Source organism: Budorcas taxicolor, chromosome X, assembly GCF_023091745.1.
Source record: "Budorcas taxicolor isolate Tak-1 chromosome X, Takin1.1, whole genome shotgun sequence".
NCBI lineage: Eukaryota > Metazoa > Chordata > Mammalia > Artiodactyla > Bovidae > Budorcas > Budorcas taxicolor.
Genome location: NC_068935.1, coordinates 76,742,073 through 76,769,976, shown reverse-complemented (window position 1 = coordinate 76,769,976; position 27,904 = coordinate 76,742,073). Strand labels below are relative to the sequence as shown.

The 27,904-nt window shown below is 37.6% G+C and overlaps 1 long non-coding RNA gene and 1 other non-coding gene across 3 annotated transcripts in view; one reads left to right on the top strand and one right to left on the bottom strand.

Annotated features, from left to right (window-relative positions):
* Positions 1-26,808, top strand: part of LOC128070550 (uncharacterized) — a 107,041-nt gene extending 80,233 nt beyond the window's left edge. Inside the window, exons 1-4 of one of the 2 annotated variants that reach the window (XR_008201615.1) lie at positions 14,503-14,616; positions 24,152-24,287; positions 25,033-25,073; positions 26,452-26,808. This is a non-coding gene — a long non-coding RNA (uncharacterized LOC128070550). Of the gene's footprint in view, positions 1-14,502; positions 14,617-24,151; positions 24,288-25,032; positions 25,074-26,451 lie in introns of those variants that run through there. The other variant, XR_008201616.1, reaches the window with a different exon arrangement.
* LOC128070693 (small nucleolar RNA U13) lies at positions 17,970-18,074 on the bottom strand. Its single transcript, XR_008201665.1, has one exon. It is a non-coding gene; the product is annotated as a small nucleolar RNA U13 (small nucleolar RNA).
* Positions 26,809-27,904: the final 1,096 nt, after the last annotated feature.

Genomic DNA, 27,904 nt, shown 5'->3' with positions numbered 1-27,904 from the left:
AGAGTGGCTGAGTGAAAAAACCCAGTATTTCCAAGTGCTGCTAAAGATACAGAATAAATGGAAGTTTTAGGCATTGTTTGTCAAATGGAACAGGTACCTTGTAAAAGCAATTTGTCAGTTTTTTAAATAAAATTAATTCTAAAGCTATGATATAACCAGGCAGTTGCTCTCATATGCATTTATCTTAAGTTGAAATAACAACATTTCTTCTCATATATTAATATATATTAATGTATACTCTTAAAATTAGCTTTATTTTGTCAGCCCAAACTTGAAAGAAGTCAAATGGCCCACACCACAACAGGTTAGTGGATCTATAAAATATTCTGCATCCATTTAGTGTAGCATTACTCTCCAAAAAAAGCATAATGAATTACTGATACCAAAGCCTATGACTATGTGGATCACAAGAAACTGTGGAAAATTCTGAAAGAGATGGGAATACCAGACCACCTGACCTGTCTCTTGAGAAATATGTATGCAGGTCAAAAAGCAATAGTTAGAACTGGACATAGAACAACAGACTGGTTCCAAAAGGAAAAGGAGTATGTCCAAGGCTGTATATTGTCACCCTGCTTTTTTAACTTATATGCAGAGAACATCATGAGAAACGCTGGGCTGGATGAGTGACAAACTAGAATCAAGATTGCAGGGAGCCTGACGGGCTACAGTCCATAGGTCGCAAAGAGTCGGACACAACTGAGCAACTGAACTGAAATGATAGCAATATAGATGAATCTCAAATGGATTTTGTTATGTAAAAGTGTCCATAGTAAAAGTACAGACATGGAGATGATGTTTTGGCACATGCAGGTATAACAGGAGCAAATAAAGTGATATTTTCCTGAGGTTAAGTGTGAAATGAAGCAGCAAAAAGAAGTGATTTTTTTGGTTATCAAAATGTTTCCTGATGCTTGGTACTGTTTAAATAAATCAGTGTAATTTTTCTTTGATAATATCTTACTAGAAAGACCAACAACTTATTCCATTAATGTGCCAGATGGTGAATGTCTTAAACTTTGAGCCTTAAACCATATGGTATCTGTCACACTACCGAACTCTATAGTCGTGGAAAGCATGCAAATTAATGAATACATATGTGTTCCAATCAAAATTTATTTATAAAACAGGCTGTAAATTGATGTCAGTGGGGATGGGCAAGTAGAGAACATAAAAAATATGTCTCATTACTGGAATAGCAAGCTACTAAATACTGTCATAACCAATTATTTTGAACTACTGTATGATCCAGCAACTCTACTCTTGGGTGTGTATATATATATATATATCCAAAGAAAATGAAAACTATTAGAGAATATATGTGCAACTTAGTGTTCATAGCAGCCTTGTTTACAATAGCTATGATAAGAAAGCAAACTTGGTGTCTATCAGCAGATGAATGGATAAAGAGGATGTGGTATATACACAATAGAAAACTACTCAGCCATAGAAGAGAATGAAATGTTGACATTTGCAGTAACCCAAATGGGCATAGAGAATATTGTATTTCATAAAGTAAGTCAGAGAAAGACAAATGCTATATGATACCATTTATATGTGCAATCTAAAAATAATACAAATGAATCTGTATAGCAAACAGAACAGGCCCACAGACATAGAAAACAAACTTATGATTACTAAAGGGCAAGGGGAGGTTGGCGATGGATAAATTAGAAATGTGGAAGCAGCACATGCAATTCAGTCTCAAAAGAACAACCCAATCAAAAAATGAATGGCAGACCTAAATAGATACTTCTCCATAGAAGACACACAGATGGCCAACAAACACATGAAAACATGCCCAACGTCACTAAGTAGAGAAATGCAAGTCAGAACTACAATGAGGTGTCACCTTACACTGGTCAGAATGGTCATCAGCAAAAAATCTTGAAATGATAAATGCTGGAGAAGGTGTGGAGAAAACGGAACCCTTTTCCACTTTTGGTGGAAAAGTAAATTTATACAGTCGCTATCCAGAACAGTATGGAGATTCCTTCAAAAGCATGTTGATGTATGGCAAAACCAATACAATATTGTAAAATTAGCCTCCAATTAAAATAAATAAATTTTATATTAAAAAAATAGAGCTACCATATGACCCAGGAATTGCACTAATGGGCATAAATCCAGAGAAAACCATAATTCAAAATGATAAATGCACCCTAGTGTTTATTGCAGCACTATTTACAATAGCCAGGACATGGAAGCAACCTACATGTCCATCAACAGAGGGGTGGATAAAGAAAATATGGTACATACATACAATAGAATATTACTCGGCCATAAAAATGAATGGACTTCTGCTATTTTCGGGATGTGCATGGACCTACAGACTGTTGTACAGAGTGAATTAAGTCAGAAAGAGAAAAATATTGTATAATATTGCTAATATATTCAATCTAGAAAAATGAAGCAGTTGAACTTATTTTCAAAGCAGGAATAGAGAAACAGAGATACAGAAATAGAGAACAAATTTATGGATACGAAGGGAGGAAGTGGGGGTGGGATAAATGGTGAGATTGGGGTTGACATATATACAATACTGTGTATAAAATGGGCTTCCCAGGTGGCACTTGTGGTAAAGAACCCTCCTGCCAATGCAGGAGATGTAAGAGATGTGGGTTTGATCCCTGGGTTGGGAAGATCCCCTGTAGAAGGGCATGGCAACCTTCTCCAGTATTGTTGCCTAGAGAATCCCATGGACATAGGATCCTGGCAGGCTATAGTTGATAGGGTAGCACAGTCAGACACAACTGAAGCAACTGAACACACATGTATAAAATAGGCTTTCCTGGTGACTCAGTGGTAAAAAATTCCACCTGCCAATGCAGAAGATGCGGGTTCGATCCCTGGGTCGGGAAGATACCCTGGAGAAGGAAAGGACAACTCATTCCAGTATTCTTGCCTGGGAAATCCCATGGATAAAAAAGACTGGAGGGCTACAGTCGATCAAAAACTCTTTTGTCGATCACAAAAGAGTTGGTCGTGACTTAAGAGACTGCTACTGCTGCTAAGTCGCTTCAGTCGTGTCCAACTCTGCGACCCCATGGACGACAGCCCACCAGGCTCCTCCGTCCCTGGGATTCTCTAGGCAAGAATACTGGAGTGGGTTACCATTTCCTTCTCCAATGCATGAAAGTGAAAATGAAGTTGCTCAAGTCATGCCCGACTCTTAGCGACCCCATGGACTGCAGCCTACCAGGCTCCTCCGTCCATGGGGTTTTCCAGGCAAGAGTACTGGAGTGGGTTGCCATTGCCTTCTCCAACAGCCATTTTTTAAATAGATAACTAATGCGAACCTGCTGTATAGAACAGGGAAGTCTGTGCTCTGTGGTGACCTAAATAAGAAAGAAATCCAAGACAGGGGATATATGTATATGTACAGCTGATTCACTTTGCTGTATATCAGAAACTAACACAACATTGTAAATCAACTATATTTCATTAAGAATTAAAAAATTAGAAAAATTGGTATGTGATTAACAGATATAAACTACTCCACATAAAGTAGATAAGCAACACTGATTTACTGTATAGCGCAAAAAACTATTCAATATCTTATAATAACATATCATGGAAAATAATTTTTATGTATGTGGGTATATTTGCATGCTAAGTCACTTAAGTCATGTCTGACTCTTTGCGACCCTATGGACCACAGCCTGCCAGGCTCCTCAGTCCATGGGATTTTCCAGACAAGAATACTGGAGTAGGTTGCCATGCCCTCTGCCAAGGGATCTTCCTGACCCAGGGATTGAACTCACATCTCTTACATCTTCTGCACTGGCAAGTGAGTTCTTTACCAGTAGCACTGCCTGGAAAGTATCAGTTTATTTCAGTTACATAGCCGTGTCCAACTCTTTGTGACCCCATAGACTGCAGCATGCCAGGCTTCCCTGTCCATCACCAACTCCTGGAGGTTACTCAAACTCTTGTCCATTGAGTCAGTGATGCCATCCAACCATCTCATCCTCTGTCATCCCCTTCTCCTTCCGCCTTCAATCTTTCCCAACATCAGGGTCTTTTCAAATGAGTCAGTTCTCCACATCAGGTGGCCAAAGTATTGGAGTTTCAGCTTCAGTATTCCAATGAATACTCAGGACTGATTTCCTTTAGGATGGACTGGTCGGAGCTCCTTGCTGTCCAAGGGACTCTCAATAGTCTTCTCCAGTACCACAGTTCAAAAGCATCAATTCTTTGGTGTGCAGCTTGCTTTATAGTCCAACTCTCACATCCATACATAACTACTGGAAAAACCATAGCTTTGACTAGATGGACCTTTGTTGGCAAAGTAATGCCTCTGCTTTTTAATAAGCTGTCTAGATTGATCATAACTTTCCTCCAAGGAGCCAGCTCTTTTAGTTTCATGGCTACAGTCACTGCAGTGATCTTGGAGCCCCCAAAAATAAAGTCTGTCACTATTTCCATTGTTTCCCCATCTATTTGCCATGAAGTGATGGGACCAGATGCCATGATCTTATATTTCTGAATGTTGAGTTTTAAGCCACCTTTTTCACTTTCCTCTTTCACTTTCATCAAGAGGCTCTTTAGTTCTTTTTTGAGTTGGTGATGCCATCCAACCATCTTGTCCTCTGTTGTCCCCTTCTCCTCCTGCTCTCAATCTTTCCCAGTTCAGTATCTTTTCCAATAAGTTGGCTCTTTGCGTCAGATGACTACAGTATTGGAGCTTCAGGTTCAGCATCAGTCCTTCCAGTGAATATTCAGGGTTGATTTCCTTTAGGATTGACTTGTTTGATCTCCTTGCAGTCCAAGGGAATCTCAGAAGTCTTCTCCAGCACCACAGTTCAAAGGCATCATTTCTTTGCCATGCAGCCTTTTATATGGTCCAGCTCTCACATCTGTATATGACTACTGGAAAAACCATAGCTTTGACTGGATGGACTTTTGTTGGCAAAGTAATGTAGATGGCTAGTAAACACAAAAGATTCTCAACATCACTCATTATTAGAGAAATGCAAATTAAAACCACAATGAGGTGTCATTTCACTTTGGTTAGAATGGCATTCATCAGAAAAAACTGAAAAGAGTAAGTGCTGGTGAGGATGTGCAGGAAATGGAACCTTCTGACAGTGTTGATGAGAATGCAAACTGATACAATCACTATGAAGTACAGTATGGAGATTGCTTACAAAATTATGAAGAAAAGTACCATGTGACTCAGCAATCCCATTCATGGGCATGTACCCTGATGAAACCAGAATTGAAAAATACACACATACCCTAATGTTAATTGCAGCACTGTTTATAATAGCTAGGACTTGGAAGCAACTTAGATGTCCCTTGATAGGTGAATGGATAAGGAAGTTGTGGTACATTTACACTGTGGAATATTACTCAGTTATAGAAAGAAATGCATTTGAGTCGGTCTAATGAGGTGAATAGAGCCTATGATACAGAGTAAAAGAAAAGCAAAGTAAGAATGGAAGACAAATACTGTATATTAACACATATATATGGAATCTAAAAAGATGGTACTGATGGTCCTACATGTAGGTAAGCAAAGGAGACAGACATAAAGAACAGACTTTTGGACTCAGTGGAGGAAGCACAGAGCAGGATGATTTGAGAGAATACTTTTGTAACATATACATTACTGTATGTAAAATAGATAACCAGTGTGAATTTAATGTATGGCACAGGGCACCCAAAGCCAGTGTTTTGTAACAGCCTGTAGGGATAGGGTAGAGAGGGCATTGGGAGGGGGGTTCAGGATGGAGGGGACATATGTATACCATTGGTTGATTCATACTGATGTATGGGAAAAACCATTACAATATTGTAAAGTGATTATCCTCCAATGTAAATATTTTTTTTTTTTTACTTTATTTTACTTTACAATACTGTATTGGTTTTGCCATACATCAACATGAATCCGCCACAGGTGTACACGTGTTCCCAATCCTGAACCCGCCTCCCTCCTCCCTCTCCATACCATCTCTCTGGGTCATCCCAGTGCACCAGCCCCAAGCATCCTGTATCCTGCATCGAACCTAGACTGGCGATTCGTTTCTTATGTGATATTATACATGTTTCAATGCCATTCTCCCAAATCATCCTGCCCTCTCCCTCTCCCATAGAGTCCAAAGGACACTTCTATACATCTGTGTCTCTTTTGCTGTCTCGCATACAGGGTTATTGTTAACATCTTTCTAAATTCCATATATATGTATTAGTATACTGTGTTGGTGTTTTTCTTTCTGGCTTACTTCACTCTGTATAATAGGCTCCAGTTTCATCCACCTGATTAGAACTGATTCAAATGTATTCTTTTTAATGGCTGAGTAATACTCCATTGTGTATATGTACCACCGCTTTCTTATCCATTCATCTGCTGATGGACATCTAGGTTGCTTCCATGTCCTGGCTCTTATAAACAGTGCTGCGATGAACATTGGGGTACACGTGTCTCTTTCAGTTCTGGTTTCCTCGGTGTGTATGCCCAGCAGTGGGATTGCTGGGTCATAAGGCAGTTCTATTTGCAGTTTTTGAAGGAATCTCCACACTGTTCTCCACAGTGGCTGTACTAGTTTGCATTCCCACCAACAGTGTAAGAAGGTTCCCTTTTCTCCACACCCTCTCCAGCATTTACTGCTTGTAGACTTTTGGATCACAGCCATTCTGACTGGTTTGAAGTAATTTTTTAAAAAGAAAAAAGAAGGAACTTATTAAAAAATGCGACACAGGCAATGTTTTTTTAATTGTATTTTTCTAAGCATTATTGAAATATAGTTCATTTACAATGTTTTAGCTTCAGATATACATCAAAGTTACTTATATATATTTTTCAAGTTTATTTTCCATGATAAATTATTACAAGATGTTGACTGTAGTTCCCTGTCCTATACAGTAGTTCCTTGTTCCTTATCTACTCATACATTATATATAGTAGTGTGTATATTCAGTTCAGTTCAGTCGCTCAGTTATGTCCGACTCTTTGCGACCCCATGAATTGCAGCACGCCAGGCCTCCCTGTCCATCACCAACTCCCAGAGTCCATCCAAGCCCATGTCCATTGATCGATGATGCCATCCAACCATCTCATCCTCTGTTGTCCCCTTCTCCTGCCTTCAATCTTTCCTAGCATCAGGGACTTTTCAGATGAGTCAGCTCTTTGCATCAGATGGCCAAAGTATTGGAGCCTCAGCTTCAAAATCAGTCCTTCCAATGAACACCCAGGACTGATCTCCTTTAGGATGTACTGGTTGGATCTCCTTGCACACCAAGGGACTTTCAAGAGTCTTCTCCAACACAACAGTTCAAAAGCATCAATTCTTTGGTGTGCAGCTTGCTTTATAGTCCAACTCTCACATCCATACATAACTACTGGAAAAACCATAGCCTTGACTAGACGGACCTTTGTTGACAAAGTAATATCTCTGCTTTTTAATATGTTGTCTAAGTTGGTCATAACTTTCCTTCCAAGGTGTAAGTGTCTTTTAATTTCGTGGTTGCAGTCACCATCTGCAGTGATTTTGGAGCACAGAAAAGTAAAGTCAGCCACTGTTTCCACAGTTTCCCCATCTATTTGCCATGAAGTGAAGGGAGTGGATGCCATGATCTTAGTTTTCTGAGTGTTGAGCTTTAAGCCAACTTTTTCACTCTCATCTTTCACTTTCATCAAGAGGCTCCTTTGTTCTTCTTCACTTTCTGCCATAAGGGTGGTGTCATCTGCATATCTGAGGTTATTGCTATTTGTCCTGGAAATCTTGATTCCAGCTTGTGCTTCCTCCAGCCCAGCATTTCTCATGATGTACTCTGCATAGAATTTAAATAAGCAGGTGACAGTTTACAGACTTGATGTCCTCCTTTTCCTATTTGGAACCAGGCTGTTGTTCCATGTCCAGTTCTAACTGTTGCTTCCTGACCTGCATACACGTTTCTCAAGAGGCAGGTCAGGTGGTCTGGTATTCGTATCTCTCTCAGAATTTTCCAGTTTATTGTGATCCACATAGTCAAAGGCTTTGGCATAGTCAATAAAGCAGAAATAGATGTTTCTGTGGAGCTCTCTTGCTTTTTCGATGATCCAGCAGATGTTGGCAGTTTGATCTCTGGTTCTTCTGCCTTTTCTAAAACCAGCTTGAACATCTGGAAGTTCATGGTTCACGTATTGCTGAAGCCTGGCTTGGAGAATTTTGAGCATTACTTTATTAGCGTGTGAGAAGAGTGCAATTGTGCAGTAGTTTGAGCATTGCCTTTCTTTGGGCTTGGAATGAAAACTGACCTTTTCCAGTCCTGTGGCCACTGATGAGTTTTCCAAATTTGCTGGCATATTGAGTGCAGCACTTTCACAGCATCATCTTCCAGGATTTTCAATACCTCAACTGGAATTCCATCACCTCCACTAGCTTTGTTCGTAGTGATGCTTTCTAAGGCCCACTTGGCTTCAGATTCCACGATATCTGGCTCTTGGTGAGTGATCACACCGTCGTGATTATCTGGGTCTTGAAGATTTTTTTTGTGCTATTCTTCTGTGTATTCTTGCCACTTCTTCTTAATATCTTCTGCTTCTGTTAGGTGCCTACCATTTCTGCATCCCTAATGACTATATAGTGGAAGTGAGAAATAGATTTAAGGGACTAGATCTGACAGAGTGCCTGATGAACTATGGACAGAGGTTTGTGACATTGTACAGGAGACAGGAATCAAGACCATCCCCAAGAAAAAGAAATGCAAAAAAGCAAAATGGCTGTCTGAGGAGGCCTTACAAATAGCATTGAAAAGAAGGCAAGCGAAAAACAAAGGAGACAAGGAAAGATATACACATTTGAATGCAGCGTTTCAAAGAATAGGAAGGAGAGATAATAAAGCCTTCTTCAGTGATCAGATACAAAGAAATAGAGGAAAACAGTAGAATGGGAAAGACTAGAGATGTCGTCAAGATAATTAGAGCTACCAAGGGAATATTTTATGCAAAGATGGGCGCAATAAAGTATGTGTATTTTAATCCCAAACTTCTAACTGATCCTTCTTTCTCCCTTTCCCCTTTGGTATCCTTAATAAGTTTTCTTTTCTGTGTGAATCTATTACTGTTTCAGAATACGTTATTTTGTATAATTTTTTACATTCCACATATAAGCATTATATTTGTCTTTGTCTGAGTTTACTTAGTATGATTATCTCTAGGTCCATGCATGTTGCTGCAAATTGCATTATTTTATTTGTTTTTCTTTCTGTGTAGTATTCTATTCTATATATGTACCACATTATCTGTACATCTGTCCATGGAAACAAGCTGCATTCATGTCTCGCTATTAGAAATACTGCTGCCAGGGACATTGGGTGAATATGTATCTTTTCAAATTAGAGTTTTCTCTGGATATATGCCTAGGAGTGGGATCACTGAATAATATGGTGACTCTAATTTTTTAGTATTTTAAGAAAACCATGCTGTTCTCCATAGTGGTTGCCCTAGATTATATTTGCATCAACAGTGTGCTAGGGTTCTCTTTTCTCCACATCCTTACCAATGTTTGTTATTTATAGACTTTTGATGATAGCCATTCTGAAATGTGTGAAGTGATATCTCATTGTGGTTGTGATGTGTTGGAGTTTCAGCACATTGTGAAGCATTTTGTTGCACTTCCCTAATGATTTGCAGTGTTGAGCATCCTTTCATTTCTGTTGCTCATCTGCATTTCCTCCTTGGAAAATGGTTGTTCAGTTCTTCTGCCCATTTCAAAATCAGATTGTTTCGTTTTGAGTTGTATGAACTGTTTATACATGCTAATTATTAACTTCTCATGCATCATATAATTTGCAAATATTTTCTCCCAGTCTCTAGGTTGTCTTTTCATTTTATTAATAGTTTGCTTTGCTGTGCAGAAGCATTTTAATTTAATTAGATCCCATTTGTTTATTTTTGCTTTTATATCTTTCGATTTTGGATAGGAGATCCAGTAAACTATTCCTACTGTTGATTTATTTCAGACTGTTCTGCCTGTGTTTTCCATTAGGAATTTTGTGGTTTCCACTCTTATATTTATGTCTTTAATCCATTTTGAGTTCGTTTTTGTATGTGTTGTTCAAGAATGTTCTAAGTTCATTCCTTCTTTATTTGGCTGCATTCAGTCTTAGTTGTGGCATGTGGGCTTTCTAGTTGTGATTTGTGGGCTCAAGAGTACAGGAGCTCAGTAGTTGGGGCATGCAAGCTTAGTTACCCCTTGGCATGTGGGATCTTAGTTTTCCAACCATGGATTGAACCTGCATTGAAAGACATATTCTTGACCATTGAACCACAACGAAAGTCCCTAATTTCATTCTTTTACTTGTAGCTATCCAGTTTTTCCAGCATCAATTATTGAAGAGACTGTCTTCATTTTATGTTCTTGCCCCTTTTTGTTGTAGATTAATTGACCATAAGTGCATGGGTTTATTTCTGTTTTGTTTTTTATACTTGAAAAGTAGTTGATTTGCAAGGTTGTGTTAGTTTTAGGTGTATAGCACAGTGATGTGTTTATACATAAATATATACATACATATAGTTAACTGCGGAGAAGGCAATGGCACCCCACTCCAGTACTCTTGCCTGGAAGATCCCATGGGTGGAGGAGCCTGGTAGGCTGCAGTCCATGGGGTCGCTAAGAGTCGGACACAACTGAGTGACTTCACTTTCACTTTTCACTTTCCTGCATTGGAGAAGGAAATGGCAACCCACTCCAGTGTTCTTGCCTGGAGAATCCCAGGGACAGGGGAGCCTGGTGGGCTGCCATCTAAGGGGCCACACGGAGTTGGACACGATTGAAGTGACTTAGCAGCAGCATGTATAACTGAATAAACGTATATTTTTAAGATTCCTTTTCCTTGTAGGATTTTACAGTATATTGAATAGAGTTCCCTATGCTAAACAGTACATGTTAGTCACTCAGTCATGTCATCTAGCAGAAAACCTAAATGGTCTTTGATTTGGCAGTGAGTGTATTTTTGGTGCAACACCAAAGGCCCAATTCATGAAATAATATAGTTAAAAGCTGGATTTCATTAAACTTAAAATGTTGTTGCTATATTAAAAATGAATAACCAACATGAACCTACTGTATAGCATATGGAACTCTGCTCAATGTTATGTGGCAGCCTGGATGGGAGGGGAGTTTGAGAGAGAATGTATGCTGGTCGCTCAATCATGTCTGACACTGTGACCCCATGGATTGTGGCCCACCAGGCTCCTTTGTCCATGGGATTTTCCAGGCAAGAATACTGGAGTGGGTTACCATTCCCTTCTTCAGGGGATCTTCCTGACCCGGGGATTGAACCTGGGTCTCCCGCATTGCAGGCACACTCTTTACCGTCTGAGACACTAGGGAAGACTATGAGGGAGAATGGATACATGTGTACCTATGGCTGAACCCTTTAGCTGTTCACCTGAAACTATCACAGTATTGTTAATTGGGTATTTCCCAATAGAAAATAAAAAGTTTTTTTTTTTTTTTAAAAAGGTGTGCTTTGCAAAAGATAATGTTAAGAGAATAGGAAGATCAGCCAGAGACTGGTAGAAAATATTTGCAAAAGAAACATTTGGTAAAAGACTATCATCCAGGTTGCACAAAAACTCTAATAGGCGCTCAATAGTAAGAATGCAATCTGATTAAATAGTAAATAGAAGAACTAACATACATCTCACCAAAGAAAATATACAGGTGGGAAATATGTTATCAGGAAAATGCAAATGAACATAAAAGCCACTGTACACGTATTAGAATGATGAAAATCAGAACACTTAAAAACTACATTCTGGTGAGGGCCTGGAGTAACAGGAATTGTTGTACATTGCTGGTGGGAATGCACAGTAGTAAAGCCACTTTTGAAGCTGGTTCAGTCATTTCTTACAAAAGTAAGCATACCGTTACCATACAATTCTCCAATTGTGGTTATTGGTATTTACCCATAGGAATTGTAAAATTGTGTCCCCACGAACACTTGCTCATGTATACTTTTAGCAGCTTAATTCATTAATGACCAAATTTGGAAGCATTTAAGATGTCCGTCAATAGGAGAGACAGTGTAAGTAGAATAAACAATTTATTGAAAGAATTATACAGTGAGCATTACCTCTCTACCTGATTTTTAAAATTTATTTTATTGAAGTATAGTTGTTTATAGTGGTTCAGGTTTATAGCAGAGTGATTCAGTTATGTGTGTATATGTGTATATTTATGGTTTTCTAAAAATTGTTTTCCTTTATTGGTTATTACAAGATATTGAATATAGTTCCCTGTGCTATACATTAGAGTGTTGATAATTTTATATATAGTAGTTTGTTTTTGTTAATCCCAGATTTACAATTAATCCTTCCCTCCTTTCCCTTTTGGTAACCATAACTTAGTTTTCTCTTTTTTTTAATTGGAGGAAAACTGCTTTACAATTTTGTGTTTATTTCTGTAACGTAGTTTTCTGAGTCTATTGCTGTTTTGCAAATAAAGTAATTTGTATCATCTTTAAAAAAGATTCTACATATAAGGGATATCATATGATGTTTATCTTTCTTTGTCTGACCTCACTTAGTAAATGTTGTTGCAAATGTCATTATTTCATTTTTTGTGGTTCACTAATATTCCATATATATATATATATATATATATATATATGCCACATCTTCTTTATCCATTCATCTATTAGTGGACATTTAGTTTGGTTCCATGTCTTATCTATTTTAAATAGTGCCGTTATGAACATTGGTGTGCATGTATCTTTTCGAATTATAGTTTATGTTTTTTCTGACTGTGTGCCCAGGTGTGGATTGCTGGATCATAAGAAACCTCCATATAGTTTTCCATAGGGGCTATACCAATTTCATACCCAGCAACAGTTCTCTACCTGATTTTACATCATTAAACTGTTATCAGTTATCAAGTGTGCATGGTTTTGGTGGAGGAAAAGAGACATATATCAATGAAAGAAAAAAAAAACCCCAGAAATTGATTTTCAGAAATATACTCAGCCTGTTTTTGACTAATGTCTAAAATCAATTTACTGGATGAAAGATGTTTTTCTTTTTTAAATTTTATTTATTTTTTAACTGAAGGATAATTGCATGAATCAGTATTTTTTATACTAGTTTCTGGATCAATTAAACAGGCATAAATTTTAAAAGTGAACTTTGACCTAAACCTCACATCTGCCCAGATTAACTCAAAATGGATCATGGATTTAAATGTAAAATGCCCAAATCTATAAAACATTTAGACTTAACTATAGGACAAAATTTTTTTGACTTAGCACTTGGCAAATTGTTCTTAATGATGACAGCCAAAAAAATATTCATTTAACAAAATGAATTGATAAATTGGGTGACATTAAAATTTTATAGTTTTGCTCTGCAGAAGTCCGTATGAAGAAAATGGAAAGATAATTTGTATTCTCAGAGAAAATATCCACGAACCACTAGTGTGTCACTGGGCATGTTCCTGTTTATATATTTAATACTCAACCATGGAAATGCAAACCATATAATTAGAAATTGGGCAAAATGCACATAGGAACATTTACTGATGCATCACCAAGGACATGGAAAGGTATTGAAAATTGCTAACAGTTAGAGAAATGCAAATTAATAGCAGGATGTGATACCATCATTTACTTGATAGAAGAGCTAAAATACATAACATTGACCGTACGAAATCCTGAGGTAGATGTGAAAAAACTGAAACTCTCATACATTCTTAATGGATGAATCAATCAAATTTATATCCATTTTTGAAAGCATTTTTTAAGCTTGGCTTGTTTTCTTTTTTTCTAGTGTTTTATTTTTTAAAAATTTTATATTGAAATATAGTTGATTTACAATGCTGTTCAGCAAAATGATTCAGTTATATATACATGCCTTTTTAAAAATATTTTTTTTCCATTTTGGTTGAATATAGTTCGCCTTGCTATACAGTAGGACCGTTTTGTTTATTCATTCTGTGTACAATAGTCTTCATCTGTTAACCCTAAGCTTCCACTCTATGCCTCCCCTAAACCCTCACACTTGGCAACCATTCTATTTTCTATGTCCATGAATTTGTTTTTGTTTCATAGATAGATTCATTTGTGTCCTATTTTAGATTCCACATATAGATATCATATGGTGTTTGTCTTTGTTGGACTTACTTCACTTGGTCTGATAATCTGTAGTTGCATCCATGTTGCTGTGAATGGCAGTGTTTCATTGTTTATCACGGCTGAGTTTTATTCCATTGTGTGTGTGTACCATAGCATCTTTATCCTTTTATCTGTCAGTGTACCTTTAGGTTGTTTACTTGTCTTTGCTATTGTGACTAGTGCTGCCATGAACATTTATGCATGTATCTTTTCAATTATAATTTTCTCTGGATATATGTCCAAGAGTGGTACTGCTGGGTCATATGGTATTTCTACTTTTACTTTTCTGAAGAACCTCCATACTATATTGCGCAGTGGGTGCACCACCAACACTGTAGGAAGTTTCCATTTTCTCCATACACTCCGCAGCAGTTGTAATTTGTAGACTTTTTTTTCCCCCTTTTAGGTGTTTTTTGTTTTGTTTTGGCTGCTCTACACTGCCTGTGGAATTTTGTTCTCAAACCAGGGTTCGAACCCCGTGATCCCTGCAGTGTAGAATCTTAATCACTGGACTACCAGGTAAGTTCCTATGTCATTATTTGTTTTTTTTTTGTTGTTGTTGTTAATCTTTTTGTTTTATATTGGGATTTAGCTGATTAACAGTGTTGTGATAATTTCAGGTGAACAGCCAAAGGGACTCAGCCATAGATATCTATGTATCCACTCTTCCCCAAACTCTTTTCCCATCAAGGCTGTCACATAACATTAGGGGGAACAGATAGTTTGGGAATTTGGAATGGATATGTACACACTGCTGTACTTAAAATGGGTAACCGACAAGGACATAGTGTATAGCACAGGCAAGTAGATGTTTTAATGGTGGCCATTCTTACCAGTGTGAGGTGGTACCTCACTGTAGTTTTGATTTGCCTTTCTCTAATACATACTGATGATAAGCATTTTTTCATGTGCCTATTTGCCATCTCTATGTCTTCTTTGAAGGCTTATCTATTTAGGTCTTCTCCCCGTTTTTGGAATGGGTTGTCTGTTTTTGTTTTTGTTGAGTTGTGTTTGCTGTTTCTGTATTTCAAAAATGAAGCCCTAGTCATTTGCATCTCTTGCAAGTATTTCCCCCATTCTGTAGATTGTCTTTTTTGTTTTGTTTATGTTTTGTTTGAGTGTGCAAAAGCTTGTAAGTTTGATTAGGAACCATTTTCATTTTCTCTGTGACTGCACCATGCAGCTTGTGTGATCTGACCTGGGATTGAGCTCATACCCTGAGCAGTGAAAGTACAGAGTCCTAACCATTGGACCACTAGGGAATTCCTCCATTTATTTTTCTTCCCTGTGGTTTTTATTCCTTTTTTTTTCTTTTTAAATGGATTCCTTTGCTGTGCAATAGCTTGTAAGTTTGATTCAGTTCAGTTCAGGCACTCAGTCATGTCTGACTCTTTGCGACCCCATGGACTGCAGCACGCCAGGCCTCCCTGTCCATCACCAACTCCTGGAGCTCACTCAAACTTATGTCCATTGAGTCAGTGATGCCATCCAGCCATCTCATCCTCTGTCGTCCCCTTCTCCTCCCCCCTTCAATCTTTCCCAACATCAGGGTCTTTTCAAATGAGTCAGTTCTCTGCATCAGGTGGCCAAAGTATTGGAGTTTCGGCTTCATCATCAGTCCTTCCAATAAATATTCAGGACTGATTTCCTTTAGGATGGACTGGTTGGATCTCCCAGCAATCCAACGGACTCTCAAGAGTCTTCTCCAACACCACAGTTCAAAAGCATCAATTCTTCAGCGCTCAGCTTTCTTTATAGTCCAACTCTCACATCCATACATGACTATTGGAGAAACCATAGCTTTGACTAGACAGACCTTTGTTGACAAAGTAATGTCTCTGCTTTTTAATATGCTGTCTAGATTGGTCATAACTTTTCTTCCAAGGAGAAAGCATCTTTTAATTTTAAGGCTGCAGTCACCATCTATAGTGATTTTGGAACCCCAAAAAATAAATTCAGCCACTGTTTCCACTGTTTCCCCATCTATTTGCGATGAAGTGAAGGGACTGGATGCCATGATCTTAGTTTTTTGAATGTTGAGTTTTAAGCCAACTTTTTCACTCTCCTCTTTCACTTTCATCAAGAGTCTCTTCATTTTCTTCTTCACTTTCTGCCATAAGGGTGGTATCATCTGCATATCTGAGGTTATTGATATTTCTCATGGCAATCTTGATTCCAGCTTGTGCTTCATTGAGCCCAGCGTTTTTCATGATGTACTCTGCATATAAGTTAAATAATCAGGGTGACAATACACAGCCTTGACATACTTCTTTCCTGATTTGGAACCAGTCTTTTGTTCCATGTCCAGTTCTTACTGTTGCTTCTTAACCTGCATACAGGTTTCTCAGGAGGCAAGTCAGGTGGTCTGGTATTCCTGTCTCTTTCAGAATTTTCCACTGTTTCTTGTGATCCACACAGTCAAAGGCTTTGACATAGTCAATAAAGCAGAAATAGATGTTTTTGTGGAACATTCTTGCTTTTCCAATGATCCAATGAATGTTGGCAATTTGATCTCTTTTTCCTCTGCTTTTTCTAAGTTCAACTTGAACATCTGGAAGTTCATGGTTCACATAATGTTGAAGCCTGGCTTGGAGAATTTTGAGCATTACTGTGCTAGTGCGTGAGATGAATGCAATTGTATGGTAGTTTGAGCATTCTTTGGCATTGTCTTTCCTTGGGATTGGAATGAAAACTGACCTTTTTCCAGTCCTGTGGCCACTGCTGAGTTCCAAATTTGCTGGCATATTGAGTGTAGCACTTTCACAGCATCATCTTTCAGGATTTGAAATAGCTCAACTGGAATTCCATCACCTCCACTAGCTATGTTCATAGTGATGCTTCCTAAGACCCACTTAACATCACATTCCATGATGTCTGGTTCTAGGTGAGTGATCACACCATCATGGTTATCTGGGTCATGAAGATCTTTTTGTACAGTTCTTCCGTGTATTCTTGCCACCTCTTCTTAATATCTTCTGCTTCTATTAGGTCCATGCCATTTCTGTCCTTTATTGTGCCTGTCTTTTCATGAAATGTTCCCTTGGTATCTCTAATTTTATTGAAGAAATGTCTAGTCTTTCCTACTAAGTTTGATTAAGTTCCCCCCACTTTTTTTCTAGTAAGTTTGATTAGGTTCCTTTTTTTGTTTGTTTGTTTTTCTTGGGAGATTCACCTAAGAAAACATTGGTATGATTTATGTTTGACAATGTTTTGCCTATACTGTCTTTGAGGACTTTTATAGTGTCCTGCCTAATGTTTAAGTCTTTAAGCCCTTTTGAGTTTATTTTTGTGTCTGGTGAGAGGGTGTGTTCCGACCTCATTGATTTACATGCGGCTGTTTAACTTTCCCAACACCACTTAGTGAAGAGAGTTTTTCCCATTTTATATTCTTGCCTCCTTTGTCAAAGATTAATTGACAGTAGGTATGTCAGGCAATTCTTTACCACTAACACCACTTAATTTCTTCCTGGTTTTCTGTGTGGATCATCTGTCTATTAGTGTAAGTTGGGTATTAAAGTCCCGTACTATTATTGTGTTACAGTTAATTTCCCCTTTTGTGAGTTTTAGTATTATGTTTTGAGATGCTATTCTTTGCATCAGTATTCAGAATTTTTATGTCTTCTTTTTGAATTGATCTGTTCATCATTATGTGGTGTCATTTTTGGTCTCTTGTAATATCCTTCATTGTGCAGTCTGTTTTGTCTTATTTTAGAATTGCTCCTTTGGCTTTCTTCTGATTTCCATTAGCATTGAATGTTTTTTCTATCCCCTCACTTTAAGTCTGTGTCTCTTGAAGACAGCACATATACAGGTCTTGTTTTTGTATCCATTCAGCCAGTCTGTGACTTTTTTTTTTTTTTTTTTTTTTATTACGTCAGACAGGTAATGTGCCGGTGTCGTAACAAGGTTTGCGGGGAGGCACATGTCACGCAGCAGCGTGAACACCCAATCATCACGCTCATGAACTACAAAAGGATCGAGTCTGTGACTTTTGGATGGAGTGTTTAATCTATTTACATTTAATGTCAAAAACTTAAATATTTATTAATAAATAGTAATAAATTTTTTAAATTGTTAATTAATCAAATTGTTAATTTTTCTTGTTTTGGATTTGGTTGTTTCTGTAGGTCTTGTCTTTTCTTGTGTTTCCTGCCTAGAGAGGTACTTTTAGCATTTGTTGTAAGGCTGGTTTGTTGGTGCTGAGTTCTCTTAAATTTGGCTTATCTGTAGGGCTTTTCATTTCTTCATTGATTTTGAATTAGATCCTTGCTGGATAGAGTAAACTTGATTGTAGATTTTCCTTTTCAGTACTTTAAATGTATCCTGTCACTCCCTTCTGGCCTGCAGAATTTCTCCTAAGAGATCTGCTCTTAGCATTATGAGGATTCCCTTGTATGTTACTTATGTTACTTGTTGCTTTTCCCTTGCTGTTTTGAATATGTTTTCATTGTGTTCAATTTTTGTTAGTGTGATTAATATGTATCTTAGTGTGTTTCTCCTTGGGTTTATTCTGTACGGGTCTCTCTGTGCTTCTTGGACTTGATTGATTATTTCTTTTCCCGTCTTAGGGAAGTTTTTGACTATAATCTTTTCAAATGTTTTCTCAGATCCTTTCTCTCTTGATTCTTCTTCTGAGACCCCAATAATTAGAATGTTGTTGCATTAAATATTGTTCCAGAGGTCTCTGAGACTATCCTCAATTCTTTTCATTCTGTTTTCTTTATTCTGCTCTTCAGCAGTTTTTTTCCACCATTTTGTCTTCCAGCTTACTTATCCATTCTTCTGCCTCAGTTATTCTGGTATTGATTTCTTCTAGAATGTTTTTAATTCTAGTAATTGAGTTGTTCATTACTGTTTGCTTATTTCTCATTTCTTCTGGGTCCTTGTTAAATGTGTTAAATGATTCTTTCATTTTCTCCATTCTGTTTTTGTGATTTTGAATCATCTTTACTATCATTACTCTGAATTCTTTTTCAGGTAGTTTGTTTATTTCGTCTTTCTTTATTTGGGGTTGTGGGGTTTTACCTTATTCCTTTATCTGCATGATATTTCTGTGTACTTTGATTTTATCTAAGTTACTGTGTTTGAGTTCTGCTTTCTTCAGACTATAGGTTCACATTTTTTCTTACTTTTGGTCTCTGCTTCTGGTGGGTGAGGTTCATCTAGTTGCTTGTGTAGGCTTTGTGTTGGGAGGCACTTGTTCCTAAGTTCTGGTGGGTGAAGGTGAGTTTTTTTCCCCCCTCTGATGGGCAGGACTTTGTGAGGTGGTGAATATTGTGATGTCTGTGGCAGCCTGTCTGTTCATGATTGGTTTTATATTACTCTCTTGCTTGTTGTTTGTGTGAGGTGTCCAGCCCTGGGTGCTACAGGCAGTTTTGTGGTTCCAGGTCTTTGATTCAGACGGAAGCCTTTGTGGAAGTTCTCATGATCAATAATCTCTGAGGTCAGGATTACTCTGGCACTAGCATCCTGAACTGGGCAGTCCAACTCCACATAGTCAGGCTCGAACTCTGGTCAGGGTACCAAGACTGCATGAGCCATTTGTTATATCAATAAAGGGGATTAGAACAAACAAACAATAAACCCAGTACAAGAAACAAAAAATGAAGCCCAGACAAACCATAAAAGCAAAATCAGACAAAGAGAAACAAAAAGAAAGGAACATAACGCACATAGAAACAAAGAAAAAAGGCCAAAGAAGACAAAAGTACAAGAGAGTGACCCGGAGAACAAAAGAAACTAAACATGATATCAACCAATTAAAACAAAACTGAAACACAAAACAGAACATGAAACGAAACCAAGTGCCAAGTGAGGAATAAAGCAAGTAAAACAAAACACATAAACAAAAAAGGTGAAAAAAATAAAAAAGCAACGTTAAGTAGAAGTATATAAAAAAGATCCATATATATTAAAGAAAAGCTACAACAAATAGAGAACACCCCCAAATACATAGAACAGCAGAAGGCCAAAGTAGACAGAGAAATATATTAAGGAAATAAAAGTGTGATTAGAAAAAAAATTCCCAAGAGTCTAAGTAGAAATAATCATAATAAAAATGATCACAACAACAAAGAAAAATGAAGGGAGTAAAAATTAAAGAAAAAGAAATCTAGAATCAACAACAATGAATCCAAACAAAAATAATAATAAATGTTTTCCTAGGGTCTCAACTGTTAGTGTCCTTGCCCCCTTTGTGAGCCACAGCCCATCTCTGCCTCCCTAGGAAGACCTTCAGTGCTGAGGAGGGCTGGTCTCTGGACCTGCTGTGGTTCCTGTGGTTACAGCTCGGACTCTAATCTCACCCTACTCCCATGTGTGCTTGCTTCCAATGTCCATAGGTGACAGAGCTAGAATGTTTTCTTTTTTGGAAACACTCATTCTCTTTTTAGATATTCTTCAGACACAGAGTCTACACAGTTGATTGTGTGGATTTAGTCTGCAGCTTGTGCAGCTGATGGAAAAGTTTTCGATTTTCTACCTTAGACTCTCTGCTTCTGGAGCTCAATAATAGTTTTATTCCCACCTCTACATGTGGGCTATTCATAGGAGTTTCCTCTGGATGCTGGGTTGACCCTGTGAATTCTGGGTGTGAAGGTTACAGAGCTGCTTGGATTGTAGGGACCCCAGTGGCATTAGAAGCACAGGGAAGTTGGTAGTCACAGGTGCAGGAGGTATGGCTCCATTAGGATTCTTTTCTAGCCTCTGGCAGCTGATGCTCAAAGAGCTTCCCTGGCTGGTTGTTGTCTATTACTCAGCGCATCAGGCACTCAAGGGCCACCTTTTTTTTAGCATCTTTCTCTTGGGCTTTCCTGGTAAAGAATCCTCCTGCAATGCAGGGAACATGGGTTCGATCCCTGGGTTGGGAAGATCCCCTGGAGAAGGGAAAGACTACCAACTCCAGTATTCTGGCCTAGAGAATTCCATGGACTATACAGTCCATGGGGTCAAAAAGAGTCAGATGTGATTGACTTTCACTTTCACTATTGCTCAGCTGCTGGTTGTGCTGTGTTGGGGGAGAGAGGCTACAGTGGTGGCTCCACCCATTTTGTGACTCAGCATGGCTGCCCAGCTTTCCTTTAAAGGCATTCCCTGCTTTTCTGTGAATTTGACCTTTCGATGAATTTGTCCATTTCTTCTAGGTTGTCTGTTTTATTGGCATATAGTTTCTTGTAGTATTCTCTTATGATCCTTTGTATTTCTGTGGTGTCAGTTTAACTTCTCCTTTTTCTTTTCTAATTTTATTGATTTGAGTCCTCTTCTTTTTTCTTGATGAGTCTGGCTAAAAACTTATCAATTTTATCTTCTCAAAAAATTAGCTTTCATTTTTCATTGATTTTTGCTATTGCTTTCTTCGTTTCTACTTCATTTATTTCCGCTATGAATTGTCTGCTTTTGCTAAATTTCAGTTTTGTTTGTTCTTTTTTGTTGTTGTTGCTTTAGGTATAAGGTTAAGCTATTTATTTGAGATTTTTCTTGTTTGCCGAGGTACAATTATATTACTATAAACTTCCCTCTTAGAAGTTTTGCTGCATCCCGTAGGTTTTGCATCATTGTGCTTTTGTTGTCATTCATCTCTGGTATTTTTGATTTCCTCTTTTATTTCTTCAGTGAGCCATTGGTCATTTAGAAACATATTGTTTACCCTCCATGTGTTTGTGTTTTTTACATCCCCCTCCTATAATTGATTTCTAATTTCGTGTATTGTGGTTTGAAAAGCTATTTAATATGATTTCCTTTTCTTAAGCTACTGATGCTCGATTTCTGGCCCAGGTTGTAGTCCCTGGAGAATGTCTCATGTTTACTTGAGAAGAAAGTGTATTCTTCTGCTTTTGGATGGAATGTCCTATAAGTCACAGGATTTATATCACAGTTAAATCTATAAGGTCTGATGTGCCATTTAAGGCTTGTGTTTCGTGTAGAAACACAAAAAAGCTTAGTTTTCAGTGTAGATGATGTGACCATTGGTGTTAGTGAGGGTAAGCAAACCTTTTTAAAATCAATTAATTTGATAAGCTATCTTCTATAATCTCAAAGAAAAAAGAGATGATAAAATTATCAGTATCATGAATAAAATAAGTGACATCATTACAAATTGTAAAGACATTTAAACATATTAAGACACCAACTAGTATAACCTCCCTCAAAGTATATAATTTGAATAAACCCATATTTATGAATCAATTAAAATTTGATTTTAAATAATCTTTCAACTTATAAATTTTGGTGGAGGAAATCATCACCCAGCATTACTAGTTAGTAGAGAAATACAAATCAAAACTGTAGTGAGAGGTATATGACCTCACACCAGTCAGAATAGCTGTCATAAAATCTATAAATAATAGATGCTAGGGAGCTTGTGGAGAAAAGGAAACTCCCCTATGTTGTTGGTGGGAATGTAAATTTGTATAGCCACTATGTAGAATAGTATGGAAGTTTCTTAAGAAGCTAAAAATAGAGCTACCATATGACCCAGTAATCCCACTCCTTTGCATATATCTGGAGAAAACCATAATTCTAAAGGATACATGTACCCTAGTGTTACAACACTATTTACAATAGCCAGGAAATGAAACCAACCTAAATGTCTATCAGCAGGGGAGTAGATAAAGAACAAGTGGTACTTATATACAGTGGAACATTACTCAGCTGTAAAAAAAGGAACGAAGTATTGGCATTTGCATAGACCTAGAGATTGTCAGTTAGAGTGAAGTAAATCAGAAAGAGAAAGACAAATATTGTATAATATCACTTATATGTGAAATCTAGAAAAATGATACAGATGAACTTATTTTCATAGCAGAAGTAAGAGTCACAGATGTAGAAAACTGACATGTTTTCCAAGGTGGGAAATGGTGAGGGGGTGGTCTGGGATGAATTGGGAAATTGGGATTGACATATATACACTACTAAATGTAAAATAGATAACTAATGTGAACCTAGAGTATTGCACAGAAAACTCTACTCAGAGCTCTGTGGTGACATAAATGGGAAGGAAATCTAAAAAACAATTAATTGAGAAACATACATTATGGATTTGAAGACTCATCAATAGTAAGGATGCCAATTTTTATCTGTAGAATTAACAGTATTCCAAACTTGATCCAAGCAGTTAGTACACTGTCTACCTACTAAATAATTTCAGTTATTTTTCTATGATTGACTGTTGAAAGAAGTGACCAAAAAATACACTACAAATAACCTTTGTGCAGAACTTATTCTTCAACTTGAGGCTCCTCTGAACATCACTTTTCCATTAGTCAAATTAATTTAACAACTGTGAGATCTTAATTTTTAAAAATGATTCAGTGCAAGGTATCATATAGATATAAAACATATTTAATTGAATTCATTATGATGACATAATGACATAATCCTATATTTTGAAACATTTTATAAATGATATTCTGTTATACATTTTCTTACTTGGTTCCCCCAAACTTTCATATTTCTCTATATTCCTTTTATTGGCATATTTTTTAAAATGTAGAAAGAACAAGATATAGTATTATAAAGTTGACTACTGTGAGGATTAGTTTTATATGTTGTTGAACATTTAAACTACTGTGTAATTTTGCTTCCTCAGAAGCCATTTTGTATGGTTCAGTCACTTGCAAGGGCTTGAACTGACACCGGCCTCTCCCAGGAATACATGTCATATGTAACAACTGTCTATGTATGTACTCAACCGCTCAGTCATGTCTGACTCATTGCAACCCCATGAACTGTGGCTTGCCAGGCTCCTCTGTCCATGGGATTTCCCAGGCAAGAATATTGGAGTGGGTTGCCATTTTCTACTCCAGGGGATCTTTCCGACCCAGGGATTGAGCCCATCTCTTATGGGCTTATATCTTATATCTCTTACAATGGCAGATGTCTTCTTTACCACTTGGCCACCTGGGAAGCCCATATAACAACAGAGGCTCAAGTGTATATGTGTGTGTGCGTATATATATACACACATACATATATACACATACATATATGTATATAAAATTGATAGTAGTTGGGTATCTTCTTAAACCATGCTTCTCTGTCCATGGGGATTCTCTAGGCAAGAATACTGGAGTGGGCTGCCATGCCCTCCTCCAGGGGATCTTTCCAACCCAGGCATCAAACCTAGGTCTCCGGCATTGCAGGTGGATTCTTTACCGTCTGAACCACCAGGGAAGCCCCAGGAGATATCATGTGTAAGTAACAGCCCCTCTTATTACATTAAAAAAAAAATAACCTGTAGCAGACAAACCATAAGGTAACCCCTAAAGATTTCTTATCTACTAGTGTTCACGTCTTTGTTTATTCCGCTCCTCTTGTATGCACACAGTACCTTGACTTCTAACCAATAGCAAATTGTAAACAATGGCAAAGGTGATGGAATTTCATTGGCTTGATTAGGTTATATTATATGATCCAAAATCACTTCTATGATTACATCACTTTATATAAAACTGTCTTATCAGACTTCAGGAAGAAACTCATTACTGTTTTGAAAATATAAGCAAGTATGTTGGGGAGACACATGGGAAACAGACACTGTGTGCACCAGTCTCCTGCTGGCAGCCAGCAAAATGTCTGGAACTTTGGTTATATAGCCACAAGAACGTGAATTCTGTCAACAACCTGAATGAACTTGGAAGTATATTCTTTCCTAACTATTCCTTCATATGAGAATACAGCCTAGCCAACATGTTGATTACAGTCTAGTTGATTACTCTTAAGTGGAGGCAGCTAAGGTGTCCCAGATCTTTGGCACACAGATAACATGATCAAAGACATGTGTGTTACTTAAAGCTTTTACGTTCATGGTAATTTTAGTCAGGAATAGAAAACAAATACAAGATTTAAAGTGAAACTTAGTTGGTTGTCTGTAAATAACCTATCTTTCAAGTATTTTTCCAAGGTCAGAGTTTAATCCTTAATTTATTTAACCTATAGAGAACCCAAGGAAGAATCCCTGTGACCTAAAATGGAAAAAGGTTAGTTTCTATTGAATGACATTTTCTATTAAACTACTTACCAAGATTGTCTACATACAAAGTGGTAGGGTATGCTGTTATATACATAAGCCAAAGTTAGTCCCAGTACATTGGCCTTACATTTTTTCCTTCACAGCAGGCCAGAATAACTAGCATGAAAGCCCAGCAGTGTTTAACTCAGTTATTAACACATTTTACGAATAATACATTTTATACAATTGCTTTAAATGTGCCTTATAAGTATATTTTTTAGCCTTTTAGGGCTTGCCTGATTAGTATACTTTGAAAAACTGCACTTACAAATCTGTTGGCAACAAATAAAGTAAACCCTGGTAGTATGCATGAAGCCTGAGCCACTAATGCCCTTCAGAGCTCTCTGAACCAGATGCCCCGTCTTGCTGTTGAGTGATACCATCTCGACAATAAGTCTCTTCTCCTATTCCCCTTTTTTTCTGGGAGTTCTTTTGCCCTCTTATCCTTCTGACTGATGGGCCTCTGGAAGGCCTCATGCTCTGAATAACTTCCACATACCCCATCGTTCATATAAGTCTATTAAAGTAGCATGCAAATAAAGCTCACTGTATGTTACTGCCACCTTGTGGTCACATATTTTTCCTCAAGCTCAGAAACCCCCTCAAGCTCAGCTTTATGCTAGAAATTGACACTCAGCTTATAAATGTCTCCTTTTCTGTAGAGGTTATTTCAGAGTTTTAACAGAGAAGCTGTCTATATCTTGAATCCTTTTGAATATTCTTCAACCTGTTCTACAAATATCTTTTTTTGGTTACCATTGGAAAGGATTATCATCTAGTATATTTTTCAGAATTGCTTTTAAAATTTTAATACTTTTGTTTTCAATACAAGTATGTTTATAGCTATCTACTGTTGTGTAAAAAATTGCCCCAGTGGTCCAGCAATTAGAACTCCACACTTTCATTGCCAGGGGTCTGGGTTCAGTCCCTGGTCAGGGTACTAAGATCCTGCAAACCGTCTGGAGTGACCAAAAAGAAAAAGAAAACATTGCCCCAATATGATGGCTTAAAACAACAAGCATTAATTTCCTTGCAGTTTGTAGGTGTGAGAACTTTGCATGTAGTTTAGCTAATAGTTCCAGCACAGCAGTTCTGAGAATATTGGAGCCAGGAAGTCTGATGAGATTGGAATCATCTGAAGGTTGACTGGGTTGTAGGATTCACTTTTAACATTGCTGAGTCAAACTACTTTTGGTAGGAATACTTCATTCCTTCTATGTGGGCATCAGTGTAGCAGTTAGATTTTTTCAGAGTGAATAATCCAAGAGAGAGATCAAGGAAGAAACGTGCAATACCTTTTGTGATACAGTCCTCCTGAGTCGTGTACCATCACTTCTGTTTTGCAGCCACCTCCTGTTGCAGACTTCTCAGGGGGCTTAAAAAAAAAACAAAAAACCATCTGCCAGTGCAGGAGACAGCATAGACTTGGGTTCAATCCCTAGGTTGGGAAGATCTACTGGAAAAGGATGTGGCAAGCCACTCTAATATTCTTGTCTGAAGAACCCATGGACAGAGGAGTCTGATGGCCTATAGTCCATAGGGTTGCAAAAACACGACTCAGCAACTGAGCACACAACACACCTGTCGCTATGGCAGTGAGAGAAGTGTTGGGAGGATCTGTTTGAAACACTGTGTGATGTTAATCATGTTTGTGTGAGCAGTTTGTCTCCAGCAAATTATGTATCATAATAAAAAGTGATTTTTCCTTGTTTTTGTATATTTTTCCTATTAGTGCAATACTGTAAACCTTGTATTACTGTAACATCATGGTACTGATTTGAAATGCCACTAATGATGCTGGAAGTGCTCCCAAGAAGCAGGGAAAAGTTGTGACATTACAAGAATGATAATACATATACCTGCCATTTCAAGATAAATCCAGTATAAGAATCCATTGTAAAAAAAAAAAAAAAAAAAAAAGGGAATTTGGAAAGTCATTGCTGTGGCTAACACAAACTTAAAAACCTTGCACATTTTGTAAAATAACTTTTTTTTTAAAAAAAATCTCATTGAAAATGCAGCTTCTGTGTAGGTGCATGATATAAGTAAGTCACCACCTATAGACTCTATATTCAAAATAAAGCAATGTCAGTATATGGCAAAGTGAAGGAAAGGTGAAGGCCCACAAAGTATGGTTTGATCATTTTAGAAAGAGGTTAACCTTTAAAAAGGTCAAGATAACAAGAGAAGCAACTTCTGCCATTGAGGACACTGCAGATAAGTCCCCTGATACCATTAAGAAAATCACTGAGGAGAAAAGATAACTTCTTGAGCAGGTTTTTAAAATATAGACAGAAGTGCCCTATCCTGAGGGGAAAATGCCACAAGGGATTTTTATTAGTAATGAACAGAAGCAAACATCAGGATTGAAGGAAGAAAAGGACAGGGTAACTCTTCTGTTTTGTGCAAATGTATTTGAGTTTATGAACAGGACTGCCTTCACCTATAGAGCTGCTAACCCCTCAGCCTTGACAGGAGAGGATAAATGCCATCTGCCATTCTTTTGGTTGTACAAGAAGGCCTGGATGAAAACCCTTTTTTGTGGATTGGTTCCATTAATACTTTGTCCCTGAAGTCAAGAAATACTTTGCCAGTAAGGGACTGCCTTCTAGGGTTCTTCTGATATTGGCAATGTCCCTGGAGGTCCAGAACCCCATGAGTTCAATACTGAAGGCGTCAAAGTGATTTATGCCCCAAACACAATGTCTCTAATTCAGCCTGTAGATCAGAGGGTCATAAGAACCTGTAAAACTCATTGCACACACAGTTCTATAAGGAAAAGTTTGCCAGTGCTATGGA